At 42.4% G+C, this 21,476-nt stretch overlaps 1 pseudogene; it reads left to right on the top strand.

Annotated features, from left to right (window-relative positions):
- Positions 450-1,562, top strand: Gm5541 (predicted gene 5541; annotated as a pseudogene).

The following is a 21,476-nucleotide window of genomic DNA, read 5'->3' as shown; positions in this document are numbered from 1 at the left end:
GGCAGCAGGAGATGTTAACCTGCAAGTTTTTAAATCTGAGTCACAACACCAATGTTGTGTTTTACAAAAAGAAATCCAGGACAAGTTTGTTAGAGCAAGGTATTGTGAGGGTGAAAGTGGTGCCACGGCGGACCCATGTTGAGGCATCCCTTCCCCCTGAGGTATCAGCCATATGACAGGTTTAATATAGAATGCAGTTTATTTAGAGCATGGGAAGGAGAGTTGAGTAGGGATGAGAAGAGAGGAGGCAGAGAAAGAAATTAATACTGAATTCTAGACAGAAAATTTTAGAATGACACAAGTTTTCAACATCATAGAAGGGGCTATTTAGGAGAAATTAAAACAAATCTAAAAGTTATCTATTATTGTATCCTATACTGTAAAGAGTAAATAATCTCTACTTCTTCTTTTCAGGTTCCAGTTTTAAATCCAAAGTACCTCAAGCAGAAATGTCAGGGGAACTGGAAGCCAAGAGCAGGGACGACACACAGAGCCATGAACAGAAATTGTGCTACAGGTGGACCATTAGCAACTTCTCTTTTTTTGTTGAGGAAACGGAGGAATATATTACAAGCCCAGTGTTCTCATTAAAGGACAATGACAAAATGACATGGTGTTTGAGAGTATACCCAACCGGGGTTGATGAAAAAAACAAAGATTACGTGTCACTTTATCTGATTTTGCTCAGCTGTGAAAAGGGCTCAGTTTGGGCAAAGTTCGAGGTTTGTATCTTAAATGCCAAGGGTGAAAAATGCAAAACAGAAAGGATCCCAAGCTTTTCTAGAATACAGCCACACCAGCCCTTTGGATTTGAAAAGTACATCACTCGAGATTCCTTCTTGTCTCCAGCCCAAGTGCTAACACCAGATGACAAATTTACCCTCCTCTGCAAGGTGAGCATACTCCAAGACTCCTTCAGCATTTCTGGACAGAACCCAAGACCTGCAATCAAGGTTACAAGGTGCACATTGGAAGATGACATAGGGGAGCTGTGGGAGAACTCCCTCTTCACAGACTGCTCCCTGTTGGTAGCTGGCCATGAATTCAGGGCTCACAAGGCCATCCTGGCAGCTCGCTCTCCAGTTTTCAGAGCCATGTTTGAACATCAAATGGAGGAGAGACTAACAAACTGTGTTGAGATGCACGACCTGGATCCCCATGTCTTCAAGGAGATGATGGGCTTCATCTACACAGGGAAGGTGCCACACCTCCACAGCCACTCCATGGCCTGTAATCTGCTGGCAGCTGCTGACAGGTATGGCCTGGAAGGCTTGATGGCCATGTGTGAGGATGCCCTCTGCAGGAACCTCTCTGTGGAGAATGCTGCACACACACTCATCGTGGCTGACCTCCACAGCACAGAGCATCTGAAGACTCAGGCCCTGCATTTCATTATAGTTTATGCTTCCGAGGTCTCTAAGACCTCAGGGTGGATGTCAATGGTGGAGTCACATCCCCACTTGGTGGTTGAAGCATTCCACTCTCTGGCTTCTGCACAGCGTGTTTTCTGGGCCCTCCCTTTCAAACAACTTAAGTGATCTTTTAGACCTACTCAGCTATGACCTACACCTGTCTTCCAACAGCAACTGGGAAATATTTTTCCCAGTGACTCCTCCTTAGACAATGGTATTGCTGGAACATTTACACTGAATCTGGGGGAGGGCAGCATGGTGGATTTGCAATAGTTCTAAATATGTTGGAATGGTGGTTGGGAAAATGGAGAGCATTGGAATCTGGAACAGTCTACCTGACATCTATTCTGTTGATATTCTCATTTAATTTTTGTCTGATGTCTTGGAATCTGGGATTGAATTTAGCTATTGGCCTGAAGCACAGACCAAAAGGGTTTCTTCAGAGAAATGTGTCTGCATTGGACTAACAGAAAAGATGACCAGAGGCTCAGAGGAAAGGAGAAATCAAACATGACTGTTTAGTCTTAAGAGAAGTGAAGGGGAAAGAAGGCTTTGTTTTTTTTTTTAAACTCAGTTTGGGGTGGGGTTGGAGGTGGGGACATCCTTGTGCAGATGGGGGCAGGGAGGAGGTATGGGATGTGGTATGGGGATTGACTGGGAGGGGAATAAAATCTGGAGTTTAAAATAAAATAAAATAAACAATAAAATAAAATAAAAACAACTCAGTTTGGTTTGTATAAGCATGGCCCATGGGAATTGACACTACTAGGAACTGTGGCCATGTTGGAGAAAGTGTGTGGGGAATTGGGCTATGCATAGACAGGCTGGTTTCCAGTCGAGCTGAGGTCTGAACCCCGAAAATTGTAATAATTCACCTACATGACACAGTAGGCATTCCCTTATGGTCCTGGAGCTCTGGTTTCTGCCTGTTACAGCCCCCACCCACTCCCACTCCCCACCCCCCACCCCCCACCCCCACCCCACCCCACCCCTGGCGCCACAGTGCCCACAAGAGAAGCTTGGCTAGAAGTCAGGTAGGCAATGGTCCAAGCTTCTGACCTTCAGGCTAAACTCCTCCCCAGTTACCTAGTAACAGTAAAGACCATAAAAAGGGCTGAACAGCTCTACCTTGCTCTCTTACTTGTCTCTCTTATTTCTCACTCTCTTACCTCTTACCCCTCACTCTCACCCCCTCTCCCTCTCTTTGTCTTCTCTCCCTTCTCCTCTCCTCTCCTCTCCTTTCTCCCTCTTTCTCTTTCTCTCTAGCCCTCTCTCTCTCTCTCTCCTACCTTCTCTCTTTCTCCCTGCCTTTCTATAAAAAAGCTCTAAAACCATAGAGAGTCTCTGCTCATCAAGATCCACTGCACTCACTCTTGCTGGTGTTGGGAACCCCTTCCCTCATCCCTTTCTCCCATAACCACCTGTGGCTTTAGCAAAGTAGGACCGGGGCTCCCAAGTAGGGCTGCCCCTTTCCACCCCTGAAGCCTGGGTCAGAGGCTTAGATGCCCACCTGAGAATGAGTGGAAGGTAGATAGCAGCCCTCTCATGCCTGACTGACCAGAGCATAGGTGGAACTCTGGTGGGGTGTGGGTCTTCCCCTTCCCCCTCTTCCCCAGGGCCCCCCTTTTTAGTTCCCAACAGAAGTGTGTTCTTGTTATAGAAAGTTTGTCCTCACTGTGGAGGCATGGCTTTGAGGTACTGTATGTGGTCAAGCTCTGGCCAGTGTCAGTCTCTTCCTGACTGCCTTTATATCAAGGTGCTCAGTTCCTCCTCCAACATCATGTCAGCTTGGACACTTTCATGCTTCTTATGATGATGATAATAGACTGTACCTCTGAAACTCTAAGCCAGCCCCAATTAAATGTCCTTTTTAAAAGTTACTTTGGTCATGGTGTCTCTTCACAGCAATGAAACTCCAACTAAGACACTTAGTTTGTGGGAACTAGAAAGAAAATCAACTGGAAAGAACGAATTTCTTAGAGAACACTTGTTAAGTTCCCAGAATAAACAGGAGAGTTCTTAAACATCTGTAATAGGTGATCCAGAGTATCTGATGCCTTTTGGTCTCCATGGCTATGATGGGTTGAATATGCTTGGCCCAGGGAGTAGCATTATTAAGAGTTGTGGCCTTGTTGGAGTAATTGTGTCATTGTGGGTGTGGACTTTGAGACCCTCATTCTAGAGGGATCCTAAGGGCTTTTTCCAGTTCCACACCCTCCTTACAGTTTTGCCCTCCAGCATGGGGTCAAGGCTAAGGCCAAGTTCCATTCTTCACCCACAGGAACATTCTTGAGTAAAAAATTTTTAGATTGTACTCACTGATAGTGACCCTTTGGAAAGTACTTGACCCTCTGGAAAGTCCCAGGTAGAGTTCAAATGCTTTTATGCTTGCTAACCAATAGATTTAAAGGTCAATATGCTTAGCAATGAGTTTGACTTGTAACCTTGCTGATGTAACCTGTGCACCACAAAAGCATAAAAACTGCTTGTAGTAGCCATTCAGAGTCACCTTCTTGTCTCTTGCCTCAAGGGACTGATTAAGGGTGTACCCAATGTGCCAGAAAAGAAACAACTTGCTTTTGCATCAGAAAAAAAATAACAAAAAACAAAACAAAACAAAACAAACAACAACAAAAAAAAACCCTCATCCTGGATCACTGGATGCCAGTCTTCTAGAAGATTTCAGATGAAGATGTAAAATTCTCTGCTCCTCTTGTACCATGCCTTCTTGGAGGTTTCCATGTTCCAACCTTGATCATAATGGTCTGAACTTCTGAACCTATAAGACAACTCCAATTAAATGTCCTTATAAGAGTTGCTTTAGTCAAGATGTCTGTTCACAGTAATAAAACCCTAAGGCGATGGCCAAACCAGCTCGTTAGACAAAACCATACCTTTATAAAATATGATATGAATATAAAAATTGATTCTGTTTATTGATTTCTTTTGTGGATTGCCTTGGTGTTATTTGTATTTTGATGCTAATCCTACCCCGATGAGGAGCGGGGTCTCATACTCAGGTGACTCCATGTGAACCTGCTCCCCATTTTAAGCGGTCACATAAAAACTGGGCAATGGAAGGGAAAGGCAGGGCTACAAGTTTTAGAGAAGGAGAGAGGAAGGAGGAAAAAGGAAGATGAGAAGGAGGGACAAAGAAAGAGGAAGATGGAGGAAGAGAAGATGAAAGAGCAGAACCATGTGGCCTGGAGGAGCCACAAGTAGCAAGGGATCTCATAGCTGGGGAATAGGGTAGTGTAGTGGTGTATCTGCCCAATTTAGGTATGCAGCTTTTAAATAGTATAATTGAGTTGTGTGTTCTTTGCATGGGCATATTGGGGTTGGCAATTTACCAATAAAAATCTGGCTGGTATTAAATATTAAGGTTATGTGGTGTTTTTCATTTGCAAATATTTAGGTGGGCAAGAGAAAGGGTGAAACTATGGAGGGGTCATTGGTGGTCTAAAGACTCACCCCAGGTAGGAGTTGCTGGGGTGAATGACCTGTAGAACAAGAACAGTAGCTCCAGGCATTCTCTTGAAGGAACAGCCTTGGCTGGCTTAGCAAGCCAGCAGAGGGAACCAGGGCCAGAAGGCCATTTTCCTCATTGGGCAAGGAAGAAATGGTGGCTACTGATTCCAGAGCCTAGCCCAAGCTAGCCTGGATTTTTAAAATTACAAGCAACAGATTCCACAGGTGTTTGCCTTCAAAGGAGTCAGTTTTAGTCCATCTAGCTCTTAATCTGGATGACTCTGGAGCAGGGTCTCAGGAGGCAGAGAATTCAGCAGGTATGAAAGTTATCTGGTTTAGTGAAATAGCAGAGCTAGCTTATATAGCTGGAGTTGGGGTAAGGATGGTTGGGGGGAGGGAAGGAAAAAGGGAGGAAGTACTGCAGTGGGGATAGGAGCCTTCTAAGCTTCTCAGCTAGATTAGTAGACTGCTGATCACAGATTCCTGAGAAGTCAGTTCTTTGACAAGGAAACAGAACCCTAACCGGCTTTATCGTGACTTGTCTTTGTGTCTATGCAGTTGAGTAGGCACAAGCCTGATTTGGTTAAAGAGTGGCCCCATTCCTGCTGTGCTTTAGTGAACCCACTACCCTCCATCCTCCTGCCATGCTGTGCCCCTCCACGGCCCCAGATCTGGGATATGGACAATTCTCTACTGTCCATTATCTGACTTGGGAACCCACAAAACAGAATTGAATTGGCATACAAACTCGTTGACTCGTTGATCAATGGAATCAAATTGAAGACCCAGGCATAAACCCACACAAGTATCAATGATTGATTTTTTTTTTTTTTGGTTAAAAAAAAAAGCCAGAAATACACACTGAATAGCAGCCAGGCTCTTTAACTAATGGTGCTGATAAAACTAAATGGCTGTATGCATAAAATACAAATATACCCATACCTATTACCCCACACAAACTCAACTCCAAAAGGATGAAAGACCTCAACATAAATCCAGATACACTGAAATAAAAAAGAAAGAGAGAGAGAGAGAGAGAGAGAGAGAGAGAGAGAGAGAGAGAAAGAAAGAAAGAAAGAAAGAAAGAAAGAAAGAAAGGAAGAAAGAAGAAAGAAAGAGAAAAAGAACAGAAAGTAGAGAATAGCCTTGAACGCATTGGCACCAAAGAAGTCTTTCTGAACAGAACATTGATAGTGTTACGACTATCAATTAGTAAGTGGGACCTCATGAGACTGAAAAACTTCTGTAAGGCAAAGGATACTGTCATTTGGACAAAGCAGCAGCTTTCAAAATAGGAAAAGAATTTACCAATTCCACATCTGACTGAATGCTAATATCAAAAATGTGGGGGTTTTTTTAAATAAAAAAACTTGATGATGGGTTATTTCTTTGCTCGTGAAATGAGCCAATTCAAACCAGATTCATTATATATATATTCAGATATACTAAAGGCAAGCTTATTGGGTATCTGCTATCAGTCTGGTGACTCACTGGCACAAAGTAAGGAGGCCAGGGAAAGGGCCTATGTGCCAAGGTGAGGGAGGACCATTGAGTTAGATAGGAAAGAGCCTCTGCGGGAAGGGCAGTCTGGCATCTGGACTGGCAAGTTCAAGGTTGGGGGCAGGGTATGCCAGGTAGGGATTTAAGGAGGTTGGAAGAACCTAGAGGCCTGATTTGTTTTGATATGTAAAATATGTGCATGTCTCTTTTCCAAGGGTCAGAAACCATGCATTTGATATTAAAAAGCAAAACAAAACAAACAAACAAAAACCCAAGAAATCCAATTAAAAATTGGTACAGGTATAAACAGAGAATTCACAATAGAGAAAATTCAAATGGCTAAGAATCACTTAAAGAAATGTTCAACATTCTTAGTCATCAGGAAATTCAAATCAAAACTACTTTGAGATTTCATCTTACATCTGTCAGAATGGCCAAGATCAGTAACAAAAGAGACAGCTCATGCTGGCAAGGAGATGAACCCAGGAAAACAGTCCTCATTGCTACTAGGAATGTAAACTTTTACAACCACTGTGTAAATCACTATGGTGATTCCTCAGAAAGACAGAAATCAATTTACCTCAAGATCCACCAATACCACTGTTGGGCATATACCCAAAGGATGCTTCTTTCTACCACAGGGCACTTGGTCAACCATATTTGTTGCTGCTGTACTCATACTAACCAGAAGTGGCAAAGAACCTTAATATACTTCAAAAGAAAAATAGATTTAAAAAATGTTGAACATTTAAACAATGGAGCATTACTCAGTTGTTTTTAAAAAGAACTGAAAGGCTGTGCTATCACATAGTTGTAGAAGGCCCATGTGCAAAAATCCCTGGACTCACAATCTTGGCTACCATCCATGCCCAGATCCACTACTTAGAGTTGGTGCACTCCAATATCTACTTCATCTATGAGCTGCTGAAGTGTATGGAGGAGCCAGTCCTGCAAAACCGGTTGCCTTTATTGACTAGGGTCCTCTACTGCCTGCTGCTCCTCAGCATGGAACAGCATCAGCTGCACCCAGCATTTCTTGTCCTGCTGGGAGACAGAGACAGCACAGGGCACTGGTACTGTGTTCAGGTCACAAGCACAAACCATGAGCCTAGTGAGCACCCCACCCACCCACCATGAGCCTCAGTTTGGCATAGAAGTGTGTAGCAGCTTGCAGCTGGCGCAGAACCTGCCCTCCCCCCACACACACACACACAAATAATCCCTGCCTAGCCACAAGATCTCCCTGAGTCTGGGTAACAGCAGAGTATCAGAGTAGAGTCTCAGCAATGGTCCAATAGTTTTGGTGTTTTAGAAACCTGGAACCAGACCAACAACTCATTGCAATCCATACTTTCATGTAAAGATGTTTGGGATAGATAGATAGATAGATAGATAGATAGATAGATAGATAGATAGATAGATAGATAGACAGACAGACAGATACACACGCATGCACACACACACACACACACACACACACACACACTGTATAACCCACTGCCACTATGACAAATGAATATGGGATGGAGATGTGGAAATGATGAAGGGACAGAACAGTAAACGCACAGTAGAGAGAGACAGAACTGGAGATGGGATGTGGGTGACAGTTGTGAGAGAAAGCTGTGGTGAGTGGGGGAACATGTCATTGCTGAAAAGGGCCAACAGGGTGATGTACATCAGTTGAAGCTTGTGCAGACTCAGCTCCCAAACAAGCTACCCAAATATACAATCACCCAGGTTTTGAGCAATGACAGGATGCCCAATATGAAGAATGTTTCATTTTCTGGATTGGACTTCCCCAGAAGACCTTTATGATCTCTGTGATGCCCGTGGATTCCATGCATGTATATGTGGTTGGCTGCTCCAGGCCGTCTATGTCTATGATCTTAGCTGCCATTGGAAGTCATCTGAATGTCAAAGGACCTGTCAGAGGCCAGGTGGATGTCTGTGGTGGCTTGGTCCATGTAAAGTGGCACTATTATGTGTTGTGGACTTGTTAGAGAAAGTGTGTCACTGTGTAGGTGACCTTTGAGGGAGACTAATTGGGGTTGGAGATTTACTGCAACACCCAGTGTTCAAGCTCTGCCCAGTCAGGAAAAGAGCTTCCTCATGGTTGCCTGCAGAACTGAGTCTCACCCTACCTGCAAAGATATAGAACTCTCATCTCTTGGTCAGTATTTAAAACTTAGTAAAGCTTGCTTTTAAATATGGACTAATATGGTGAAATTGGATTGTGCTGGTGAATCTCAGGATTAACAAAGTGTATCCCTGGGCATGGGGTTTGTGGCTTCATGAGCTCAAGCCAAGCTCAGGATCTCTTCCTGATGCCTGCTAATCTGGATGTAGAATGCTCAGCTACATCTCCTGTACTAAGTCTGCTTGCATGCCACCCTGTTTCCTGCCATGATAAAACTGGACTAAAGCTCCGAACCTGTAAGCAATGTTTTCATGTAAGGAGTCTATGTGGTCATGCTATCACTTCACAGCAAAAGAACACTGACTAAAACGGTAACCAAGAACCAAAGAGTAGATAACTCAGTGACCTGCACTAAAACCAAATACTTTTGGTATTAGTGCAGGTCTTTAATTTTAAAAACGGTAACAATAAAATAACTCGTATTATCCTCTGCTATACTCCTTAATCAGTACACTATTCAGTTATCATCAGAGAAGCTTCCTCCTGCAACAGCTTGGAATAAATACAGAGATCAAAATCCAGACATTATGGAGAGAGAGGGGGAGAGAGAGAGAGAGAGAGGCCCAGAGAGACAGAGGCAGAGATACATATGAGAGACAGAGATACACATGAGAGACAGAGACACAGAGAGAGACACAGAGAGATATCTTCAAACACACAGCTCTAAATGAGATGTTTCCAATAAATCTCAGAGTTCAGAGAGCCCCAAGGAAAACAATCAGAAGCCATGAGGGAGACAGAGGGGATGGAGGGCATCAGGAAAACAAAGCCCTTTGAATCCCATTTATCTCACAGACACTGAGGCAGCACTCTCAGGGCCTCCAGGGATCTGTACCAGGTCCTCTGCGTATATACTTTAGCTCTTAGTATAGTTCTTTTATGGGTCTCCTGAATGTGTGAACAAGTCAGACTCTGATTCTTGTGTCTTCTCTTGGGTCTTTTATATTTTTCTGTTGGCTCAATCTTGTCCAATTGATTATGATGGGTTTTGTTTTATCTTATTATATTTTATTTTGTCCTTTAGTTGTTATCTTGTAGAAAGCTGTCCTTTTCTAATGAGAGGCAGAAAGGGAAAGGACCCATATGGGAGAGGAAGTGGTAAAGAACTAGAATAGAGAGTCTTGCCCAACACCCGCAAGGGCCCACACGGGACTCCCCACGGGATCCTAAGACCTCTGGTGAGTGGAACACAGCGCCTGCCCCAATCCAATCGCGCGGAACTTGAGACTGCAGTACATAGGGAAGCAGGCTACCCGGGCCTGATCTGGGGCACAAGTCCCTTCCTCTCGACTCGAGACTCGAGCCCCGGGCTACCTTGCCAGCAGAGTCTTGCCCAACACCCGCAAGGGCCCACACGGGACTCCCCACGGGACCCTAAGACCTCTGATGAGTGGAACACAGCGCCTGCCCCAATCCAATCGTGCGGAACTTGAGACTGCGGAACATAGGGAAGCAGGCTACCCGGGCTTGATCTGGGGCACAAACCCCTTCCACTCCACTCGAGCCCCGGGCTACCTTGCCAGCTGAGTCGCAAGGGCCCACACAGGATTCCACACGTGATCCTAAGACCTCTAGTGAGTGGAACACAACTTCTGCCAGGAGTCTGGTTCGAACACCAGATATCTGGGTACCTGCCTTGCAAGAAGAGAGCTTGCCTGCAGAGAATACTCTGCCCACTGAAACTAAGGAGAGTGCTACCCTCCAGGTCTGCTCATAGAGGCTAACAGAGTCACCTGAAGAACAAGCTCTTAACAGTGACAACTAAAACAGCTAGCTTCAGAGATTACCAGACGGCGAAAGGCAAACGTAAGAATCCTACTAACAGAAATCAAGACCACTCACCATCATCAGAACGCAGCACTCCCACCCCACCTAGTCCTGGGCACCCCAACACAACCGAAAATCTAGACCCAGATTTAAAAACATTTCTCATGATGATGATAGAGGACATCAAGAAGGACTTTCATAAGTCACTTAAAGAATTACAGGAGAGCACTGCTAAAGAGTTACAGACCCTTAAAGAAAAGCAGGAAAACACAGCCAAACAGGTGATGGAAATGAACAAAACCATACTAGAACTAAAAGGGGAAGTAGACACAATAAAGAAAACCCAAAGCGAGGCAACGCTGGAGATAGAAACCCTAGGAAAGAGATCTGGAACCATAGATGCGAGCATCAGCAACAGAATACAAGAAATGGAAGAGAGAATCTCAGGTGCAGAAGATTCCATAGAGAACATCGACACAACAGTCAAAGAAAATACAAAATGCAAAAGGATCCTAACTCAAAACATCCAGGTAATCCAGGACACAATGAGAAGACCAAACCTACAGATAATAGGAATTGATGAGAATGAAGATTTTCAACTTAAAGGGCCAGCTAATATCTTCAACAAAATAATAGAAGAAAACTTCCCAAACATAAAAAAAGAGATGCCCATGATCATACAAGAAGCCTACAGAACTCCAAATAGACTGGACCAGAAAAGAAATTCCTCCCGACACATAATAATCAGAACAACAAATGCACTAAATAAAGATAGAATATTAAAAGCAGTAAGGGAGAAAGGTCAAGTAACATATAAAGGAAGGCCTATCAGAATAACACCAGACTTTTCACCAGAGACTATGAAAGCCAGAAGAGCCTGGACAGATGTTATACAGACACTAAGAGAACACAAATGCCAGCCCAGGCTACTATACCCGGCCAAACTCTCAATTACCATAGATGGAGAAACCAAAGTATTCCACGACAAAACCAAATTCACACAATATCTTTCCATGAATCCACCCCTTCAAAGGATAATAACAGAAAAGAAGCAATACAAGGACGGAAATCACGCCCTAGAACAACCAAGAAAGTAATCCCTCAACAAACCAAAAAGAAGACAGCCACAAGAACAGAATGCCAACTCTAACAACAAAAATAAAAGGGAGCAACAATTACTTTTCCTTAATATCTCTTAATATTAATGGACTCAATTCCCCAATAAAAAGACATAGACTAACAGACTGGCTACACAAACAGGACCCAACATTCTGCTGCTTACAGGAAACCCATCTCAGGGAAAAAGACAGACACTACCTCAGAGTGAAAGGCTGGAAAACAATTTTCCAAGCAAATAGACTGAAGAAACAAGCTGGAGTAGCCATTTTAATATCGGATAAAATCGACTTCCAACCCAAAGTTATCAAAAAAGACAAGGAGGGACACTTCATACTCATCAAAGGTAAAATCCTCCAAGAGGAACTCTCAATTCTGAATATCTACGCACCAAATGCAAGGGCAGCCACATTCATTAGAGACACTTTAGTAAAGCTCAAAGCATACATTGCACCTCACACAATAATAGTGGGAGACTTCAACACACCACTTTCTTCAAAGGACAGATCGTGGAAACAGAAACTAAACAGGGACACAGTGAAACTAACAGAAGTTATGAAACAAATGGACCTGACAGATATCTACAGAACATTTTATCCTAAAACAAAAGGATATACCTTCTTCTCAGCACCTCACGGGACCTTCTCCAAAATTGACCATATAATTGGTCACAAAACAGGCCTCAATAGATACAAAAATATTGAAATTGTCCCATGTATCCTATCAGACCACCATGGCCTAAGACTGATCTTCAATAACAACATAAATAATGGAAAGCCAACATTCACGTGGAAACTGAATAACACTCTTCTCAATGATACCTTGGTCAAGGAAGGAATAAAGAAAGAAATTAAAGACTTTTTAGAGTTTAATGAAAATGAAGCCACAACGTACCCAAACCTATGGGACACAATGAAAGCATTTCTAAGAGGGAAACTCATAGCTCTGAGTGCCTCCAAGAAGAAATGGGAGACAGCACATACTAGCAGCTTGACAACACATCTAAAAGCCCTAGAAAAAAAGGAAGCAAATTCACCCAAGAGGAGTAGACGGCAGGAAATAATCAAACTCAGGGGTGAAATCAACCAAGTGGAAACAAGAAGAACTATTCAAAGAATTAACCAAACGAGGAGTTGGTTCTTTGAGAAAATCAACAAGATAGATAAACCCTTAGCTAGACTCACTAAAGGGCACAGGGACAAAATCCTAATTAACAAAATCAGAAATGAAAAGGGAGACATAACAACAGATCCTGAAGAAATCCAAAACACCATCAGATCCTTCTACAAAAGGCTATACTCAACAAAACTGGAAAACCTGGACGAAATGGACAAATTTCTGGACAGATACCAGGTACCAAAGTTGAATCAGGATCAAGTTGACCATCTAAACAGTCCCATATCACCTAAAGAAATAGAAGCAGTTATTAATAGTCTCCCAACCAAAAAAAGCCCAGGACCAGATGGGTTTAGTGCAGAGTTCTATCAGACCTTCAAAGAAGATCTAATTCCAATTCTGCACAAACTATTTCACAAAATAGAAGTAGAAGGTACTCTACCCAACTCATTTTATGAAGCCACTATTACTCTGATACCTAAACCACAGAAAGATCCAACAAAGATAGAGAACTTCAGACCAATTTCTCTTATGAATATCGATGCAAAAATCCTCAATAAAATTCTCGCTAACCGAATCCAAGAACACATTAAAGCAATCATCCATCCTGACCAAGTAGGTTTTATTCCAGGGATGCAGGGATGGTTTAATATACGAAAATCCATCAATGTAATCCATTATATAAACAAACTCAAAGACAAAAACCACATGATCATCTCGTTAGATGCAGAAAAAGCATTTGACAAGATCCAACACCCATTCATGATAAAAGTTTTGGAAAGATCAGGAATTCAAGGCCCATACCTAAACATGATAAAAGCAATCTACAGCAAACCAGTAGCCAACATCAAAGTAAATGGAGAGAAACTGGAAGCAATCCCACTAAAATCAGGGACTAGACAAGGCTGCCCACTTTCTCCCTACCTTTTCAACATAGTACTTGAAGTATTAGCCAGAGCAATTCGACAACAAAAGGAGATCAAGGGGATACAAATTGGAAAAGAGGAAGTCAAAATATCACTTTTTGCAGATGATATGATAGTATATATAAGTGACCCTAAAAATTCTACCAGAGAACTCCTAAACCTTATAAACAGCTTCGGTGAAGTAGCTGGATATAAAATAAACTCAAACAAGTCAATGGCCTTTCTCTATACAAAGAATAAACAGGCTGAGAAAGAAATTAGGGAAACAACACCCTTCTCAATAGTCACAAATAATATAAAATATCTTGGCGTGACTCTAACTAAGGAAGTGAAAGATCTGTATGATAAAAACTTCAAATCTCTGAAGAAAGAAATTAAGGAAGATCTCAGAAGATGGAAAGATCTCCCATGCTCATGGATTGGCAGGATCAACATTGTAAAAATGGCTATCTTGCCAAAAGCAATCTACAGATTCAATGCAATCCCCATCAAAATTCCAACTCAATTCTTCAACGAATTGGAAGGAGCAATTTGCAAATTTGTCTGGAATAACAAAAAACCTAGGATAGCAAAAAGTCTTCTCAAGGATAAAAGAACTTCTGGCGGAATCACCATGCCAGACCTAAAGCTTTACTACAGAGCAATTGTGATAAAAACTGCATGGTACTGGTATAGAGACAGACAAGCAGACCAAATGGAATAGAATTGAAGACCCAGAAATGAACCCACACACCTATGGTCACTTGATCTTCGACAAGGGAGCTAAAACCATCCAGTGGAAGAAAGACAGCATTTTCAACAATTGGTGCTGGCACAACTGGTTGTTATCATGTAGAAAAATGCGAATCGATCCATACTTATCTCCTTGTACTAAGGTAAAATCTAAGTGGATCAAGGAACTTCACATAAAACCAGAGACACTGAAACTTATAGAGGAGAAAGTGGGGAAAAGCCTTGAAGATGTGGGCACAGGGGAAAAATTCCTGAACAGAACAGCAATGGCTTGTGCTGTAAGATCGAGAATTGACAAATGGGACCTAATGAAACTCCAAAGTTTCTGCAAGGCAAAAGACACCGTCAATAAGACAAAAAGACCACCAACAGATTGGGAAAGGATCTTTACCTATCCTAAATCAGATAGGGGACTAATATCCAACATATATAAAGAACTCAAGAAAGTGGACTTCAGAATATCAAATAACCCCATTAAAAAATGGGGCTCAGAACTGAACAAAGAATTCTCACCTGAGGAATACCGAATGGCAGAGAAGCACTTGAAAAAATGTTCAACATCCTTAATCATCAGGGAAATGCAAATCAAAACAACCCTGAGATTCCACCTCACACCAGTCAGAATGGCTAAGATCAAAAATTCAGGTGACAGCAGATGCTGGCGTGGATGTGGAGAAAGAGGAACACTCCTCCATTGTTGGTGGGAGTGCAGGCTTGTACAACCACTCTGGAAATCAGTCTGGCGGTTCCTCAGAAAACTGGACATAGTACTACCGGAGGATCCAGCAATACCTCTCCTGGGCATATATCCAGAAGATGCCCCAACAGGTAAGAAGGACACATGCTCCACTATGTTCATAGCAGCCTTATTTATAATAGCCAGAAGCTGGAAAGAACCTAGATGCCCCTCAACAGAGGAATGGATACAGAAAATGTGGTACATCTACACAATGGAGTACTACTCAGCTATTAAAAAGAATGAATTTATGAAATTCCTAGCCAAATGGATGGACCTGGAGGGCATCATCCTGAGTGAGGTAACACATTCACAAAGAAACTCACACAATATGTATTCACTGATAAGTGGATATTAGCCCCAAACCTAGGATACCCAAGATATAAGATATAATTTGCTAAACACATGAAACTCAAGAAGAATGAAGACTGAAGTGTGGACACTATGCCCCTCCTTAGATTTGGGAACAAAACACCCATGGAAGGAGTTACAGAGACAAAGTTTGGAGCTGAGATGAAAGGATGGACCATGTAGAGACTGCCATATCCAGGGAGCTACCCCATAATCAGCATCCAAACGCTGACACCATTGCATACACTAGCAAGATTTTATTGAAAGGACCCAGATGTAGCTGTCTCTTGTGAGACTATGCCGGGGCCTAGCAAACACAGAAGTGGATGCTCACAGTCAGCTAATGGATGGATCATAGGGCTCCCAATGGAGGAGCTAGAGAAAGTAGCCAAGGAGCTAAAGGGATCTGCAACCCTATAGGTGGAACAACATTATGAACTAACCAGTACCCCGGAGCTCTTGACTCTAGCTGCATATATATCAAAAGATGGCCTAGTCGGCCATCACTGGAAAGAGAGGCCCATTGGACTTGCAAACTTTATATGCCCCAGTACAGGGGAACACCAGGGCCAAAAAGGGGGAGTGGGTGGGCAGGGGAGTGGGGGTGGGTGGATATGGGGGACTTTTGGTATAGCATTGGAAATGTAAATGAGTTAAATACCTAATAAAAAATGGAAAAAAAAAAGAACTAGAATAATTGAGGAAAACACTACTCACTCAGATTATACAGTATTAATAAAGAATCTATTTTTAATTAAAGAACGGGGAGGAGGAAGAGATGCCTGGGAAGAAAAAATATAGTAGTTTTCCAGATTTTTCAGAATGAGATAAACAGTGCTTCTAAGTAGTGCCCCTCTGGTTTTGTTTTTGTGTAATGTCATCAGGGACATTAAAACTCAGTGGTAATCATGTATCAGGACACAATTCGGCAAAGGGAGGGTAAAGTAAAGAACAGAAGTGCCTTAGTCAGGGTTCCTATTCCTGCACAAAACATCATGACCAAGAAACAAGTTGGGGAAGAAAGGGTTTATTCAGCCTACACTTCCACATTGCTCTTCATTAGCAAAGGAAGTCAGGACTGAAACTCAAGCAGGTCAGGAAGCAGGAGCTGATGCAGAGGTCATGGTGGGATGTTCCTTACTGGCCTGTTTCCCATGGCTTGCTCAGCTTGCTTTCTTATAGAACCCAAGACTACCAGCCCAGGGATGGCACCACCCACAATGGGTTAGATCCTCCCCTCTTGATTACTAATTGAGAAAATTCCTTACAGCTGGATCTCATGGAGGCATTTCCTCATGGGAGGCTCTTTTCTCTGTGATAACTCCAGCTTGTGTCAAGTTCACACACAAAACCAGCCAGTACAAGAAGCTTGCTCTTTGAGATTCTTGGCTGTTTCTCCCAACTGTGATTTCTCCTTCCAATTTTCACTGTCTCACTCAATGTTTTAGAACAATGGTTTACTTCATGTTTATAGTGTTGTTTCTGCATGTGTATCTGTGCATTACTTGGGTGTGTGCTACCCACAGTGTAGTGCCAAGGAAGTGTTAGTGACCTCCAAAGGCCCAGACAGGAGCTGATCAGATTCAATCACATCAGGGTTCTTATTCAAGCTAGCTCCAGCCCAGCCCACCACCACCATACAGGATGGTTTTAGTGGAAAGTACCCTCAAACATCTATTGGTATAAGGTTTTATAGAAAGCACCAAGCTTGAAGTGAGTATTTCTAGCCTGGCAAGCATCGAATTGGAAAGCTACTGTGGCCTTTAGAATAATTGGCTAGTGCTGGGAGTCAAACCATAAAGTTAGCTTCTATTTCCCTCTGCATTGGTGGTTTTAGGCATGGGGAGGGCTTGATGGGTATTAACCTGGAAATGTTGGATTCATTGGGATAGAATGACCTGGAGACCAGGTCTTATTGGGGTTAGCCTAGAAACTGGAGCTGGGCTAAGATCTTGTTGGGGGGTAACTTGGAAATTAATGATAGGTACTGACCTGTTAGTTTACTTGAATTCAAATTCTCTAAAATAGAGTCTAAACTTAAAAAATATGGCCTTTCGACAGAAGCCAGAAGAGGGCACTAGATCCCATGAGACTGGCATCCAGATGGTTGTGAGTTGCCTTTGGGTACTAGGAATGAAACTTGAGTTCCACTGAAGGGTAGCCAGTGCTCCTAAGTGCTCAGTTATCTCTTCAGAACCTGTCCCACTTGGTTCTGATTATATACCTGTAAGTGTCCTCAGCATGTAGTTGCATTGAAGGGGAACTTGACAAGTAAGTTCTGAGAGTTTCTGGGGTACAGAGCTAGCAGAGCACAATCTCTGCTTTCAGTTTCATCTTCCTACCTTTGGTCTTGGGAATAAGGAGTTCATCCTCTGGCCTTTTCGTTTCTCCATCTTCCCACACTCAGTTGTATCCATGCTGTTCCTTGACTATTACTAATATCGAGCAGTTTCGGAGTCCATGGAAGATTTCATTATCTCCTCTATTCCAAATGTTTGCAGACCTTTGGATCTGCTGACTAGCTCTATCTTGTCTTATTGGAACTAAGATAAAATACCTTTCTGGTATAATAAATTACATTACACTGTGTAATTTATAAACCATGAAATTTATTCCTATAGTCAGGAATGATCAAGATCACAGAACATGCATTTCTTCATAAATGGCACCTTCTATGGGGGATATAATGGTAGGAAAGCCAATTGGCAAACATCTCACATCCTTTCTCCTCTTTGACTCTGTGAAAGTAGCTCAAGTAGCTCCGCTGGCCTCAGACCCAAGGTCAAGCCTGCCTCTTTTGCTCTCCAAATCCTTGCTCTACCTGAAATGTATTGGGATTCCTGGATTGCATTGTTGTAGAAGAGCACTTTCCCACTCCTGAGGATTAACATAGGACCAAACAAACTTACAGAGGCCCTACTTTTATTTCTTGTTTATTGAAAATGATTTTTTTCACATAATATATATTCAGATTGCAGTTTGCCTTCTCCCATCTCCTTTCAGCCCCCAACATATCCCTGCTCATCTGACTGCACGGTTCTCACTCCTTCAGGTTAGATGACAACCAGACAAACAACACCAGGATGAAAAACAAAGGAAAGGCACATGAGACACACATGCACTCATACACAAATGCGCAAAGCCAATAAAATACAAAATCATGAACCGAAACATACAAGTAAAAGTCTAGACAGAAAAAAAATGACCAAACAAAATATGAGAGAGGAAAAAAAATACCATTCAGCATTTTGTGTAGGCTATCAACTCCTTGATGTGGAGCCTACTCATAAATGTTTATATAACCAGGGAAGAAGCTCTGTTGGAAAAAATAATCTTTTCCTTTACAAGCAGTTATGATTTGGAGAGAGCATCCCAGTCAGGAATAGGAGATTGTGTCCAATTCCCCAGTTCAGCTCTGGCACCTGGTCTGGCTCCGTGCATGCTGCCACAGTCTCTGTGAGTTCATGTATGACTCAGTTCTGTTCCATCAGGAAGAGACTGTTTCCTTTGTTCATCCATCCTCCCTCGCTCTCACAAGCTTTCTTCCTCCTTTTCCCGTTAGTCCCTTGAACCTTGAAGGGAGGGCTCGAAGAAGGTGTGCCATTTCAGACAGTCTTCCACAGTCTCTCACTCTTTTCACATTGCCCAGCTGGGCCTTGTCTTACTTAACAAGACAAGGATATCTTGGAGGATAGAGTTCACCACATGAACTCTGAGGAGCAAGGTCTGCCTCAAACCATGAGCAAGCTGCCTAGGCACGTTCCTGTATGGATTCAGAGAGATTCAATATCCATGGAGCACACTGTGCTGTCAACTTCCCAGAACCTCTTGACCTACAGAAGAGTGTACTGTGCTGCATATTAGCTATGGATCCTTTTCTTAAGCAGTAAATTTGTAGGGAATTTTGGACTCACATAAAAATTGAGCATACAAATAATAATTTAGCTTAAGTTCCTTCTCCCTTAAATGAGTTTAGTCTTAGTGGAATCTTGCATGAGTGTGACTCATTTGTTATAAATAATGTATTGACAGTGATACACCAAGAAAGGTTGGAAACTTCCATACATTAGAGTTCATTTCCTTAAAGATGTTTTGTCACAGGTGTCACACGTCTAAGAGTCACGAGAACTACGCTCAGTCTAAGGATCTATCGATCAGCATTAAAGCATGTTGCCCAGCAGACACAAAGCCCTGTTTTCAGTTTCTAAATATAATTAATAATGATGGTGATAACCACAATGATGATGGTAAAGATATTGATAAAATTCAGTTGAATGCAGTTGGTTCCTTGCCTGTTCCCTCTACCGACACCTTCAGACAGATTTATCCTAGAGTGTCTCAGAAGAAGACTCTAGATGGCACAGTGAATAGAAACCTAAGTTTCACTGGCTCCTTCTTGTAAGCTCTATAAATAAGTCAATGATAATAACTTCCACTGAATGAAATTCCAGGGCAGTGGAGGAGACATGGGAGAAGCCAAATGCTACATACCTGGTTTACAGTTGTCTAATTCAGAAGAAAATTAACTGTGACTCACACTTCAGACAACCCTAAGTAACATTGTGATAGATACTGAAAAGCAACATTGTGTCCTGTGCACCTGTGGGCATATTATATACCTTTAAAATACAGACCATTGGTTTTAGTCTTTGGTTTGTTTTTGGTTTTGTTGTGGTTTTTTTTTTTTTTTTTTTGAGAAATTGTCAGAGGTCTAAGGTAACATCTACACTTAAAGTGGGCTTTCACAGTGTAGCCTCCTGACAGTTGTGCCCCATTACCAGCTTGTGGGAAGATGTATCAGAGGCAACAGCAGATTCTCACACTCTTAACTTGCTCTTGTGTGTGGCCTCTGTGAAACTGACATTTGAGTCCTTAAAAACCATACTCTCATAGCACTATCATATATTTATCTTTATTTTTAATAAAGTTGACTCCGTTTCTTTGGAAATGCTAGTATGGTGTTAGTGGCTAAACACAAAGGAAGAGTCACAGAATTTTTTGACCATTTTGATGAATATATTCTCATCAAAGTTTGCTTGAATAGGCTGTGGGAAAGAAAGGAGCACAAATTAGTTTTCTAGTGCTGCCATGGTAAAAACCTGGCAACCTTAGTGTTTTCACTTTTTCTTTCTTTCTTTTTTCTTTCTTTCTTTTTTAAAAAATTTCTTTTATTATTAGATAGTTTCTTTGTTTACATTTCAAGTTTTATCCCTTTTCCTCATTTCCCCTCCAAAAATCTCCCTATCCCATCTCCCTCACCCTTACACCCCCCCAGTACCCCCTCCCCCCACACACACACACCCAAACCTGTTCACCAACCCACCCACTCCCATTTCCTGGCCCTGGCATTCCCCTACACTGGGGCTTCAAGCCTTCACAGGACCAAGGGCCTCTGTTCCCATTGATATTCCACAAGGTCATCCACTGTTAAATATGCAACTGGAGCCTTGAGTCCCTCCATGTGTTCTCTTTGATTGGTGGTTTAGTCCCTGGGAGCTCTGTGGGTACTGGTTGGTTCATATTGCTGTTCCTCCTATGGGGCTGCAAACCCCTTCAGCTCCTTGGGTTCTTTCTCTAGCTCCTCCACTGGGGACCCTGTGCTCAGTCCAATGGATGGCTGTGAGTTCATGCTTTTTCATAAGGCATTAGTGCAGAGGACAAAGGCAGAGATTCAGAAGGAGTCCCATGGAGTCCTCAGCAGTGTACTGGAGGCTGTTGTTCTTTTCAGCCTCTAGATGGTGCCACACTGCCTGGCTTGGGCTCCCAGGCCAGACTCATGAAAGCCTCTTCTTTCCTCTCTGCCTCTTTACATTTTTCTTCCCCATTTACAAGGACTTCAGTGATGTCATTATCCACCTAGATAACCTTCTTGTCTCAGGCCCTAGCTCTGCAGAAATAGAGATAGGAAGAAGAAGTTCAAGACGCACTGTGTCCTAGCTTTTGCCAAGGTTTGTGAGAAGCAACAACAAAGTCTTACAGTCTTTTAATGTCACCTTTGTGTGTCTGGGTAGAATTTTGTCATTTCTATCCTCAAAACCAGAATGTCTTATCCTGAGATCTCATTTGTTTTAAAAATGATAGCATCTAATGTTTTTGAAATTCTCTTACAGTATCACTTTCTTTTTAAAAAAAAAAAATTTTTTTTAATTTGGTTT

This window comes from Mus musculus, chromosome 3, assembly GCF_000001635.26.
Source record: "Mus musculus strain C57BL/6J chromosome 3, GRCm38.p6 C57BL/6J".
In the NCBI taxonomy this organism is placed as follows: Eukaryota; Metazoa; Chordata; class Mammalia; order Rodentia; family Muridae; genus Mus; species Mus musculus.
This window is presented reverse-complemented; position numbering and strand designations above follow the sequence as displayed.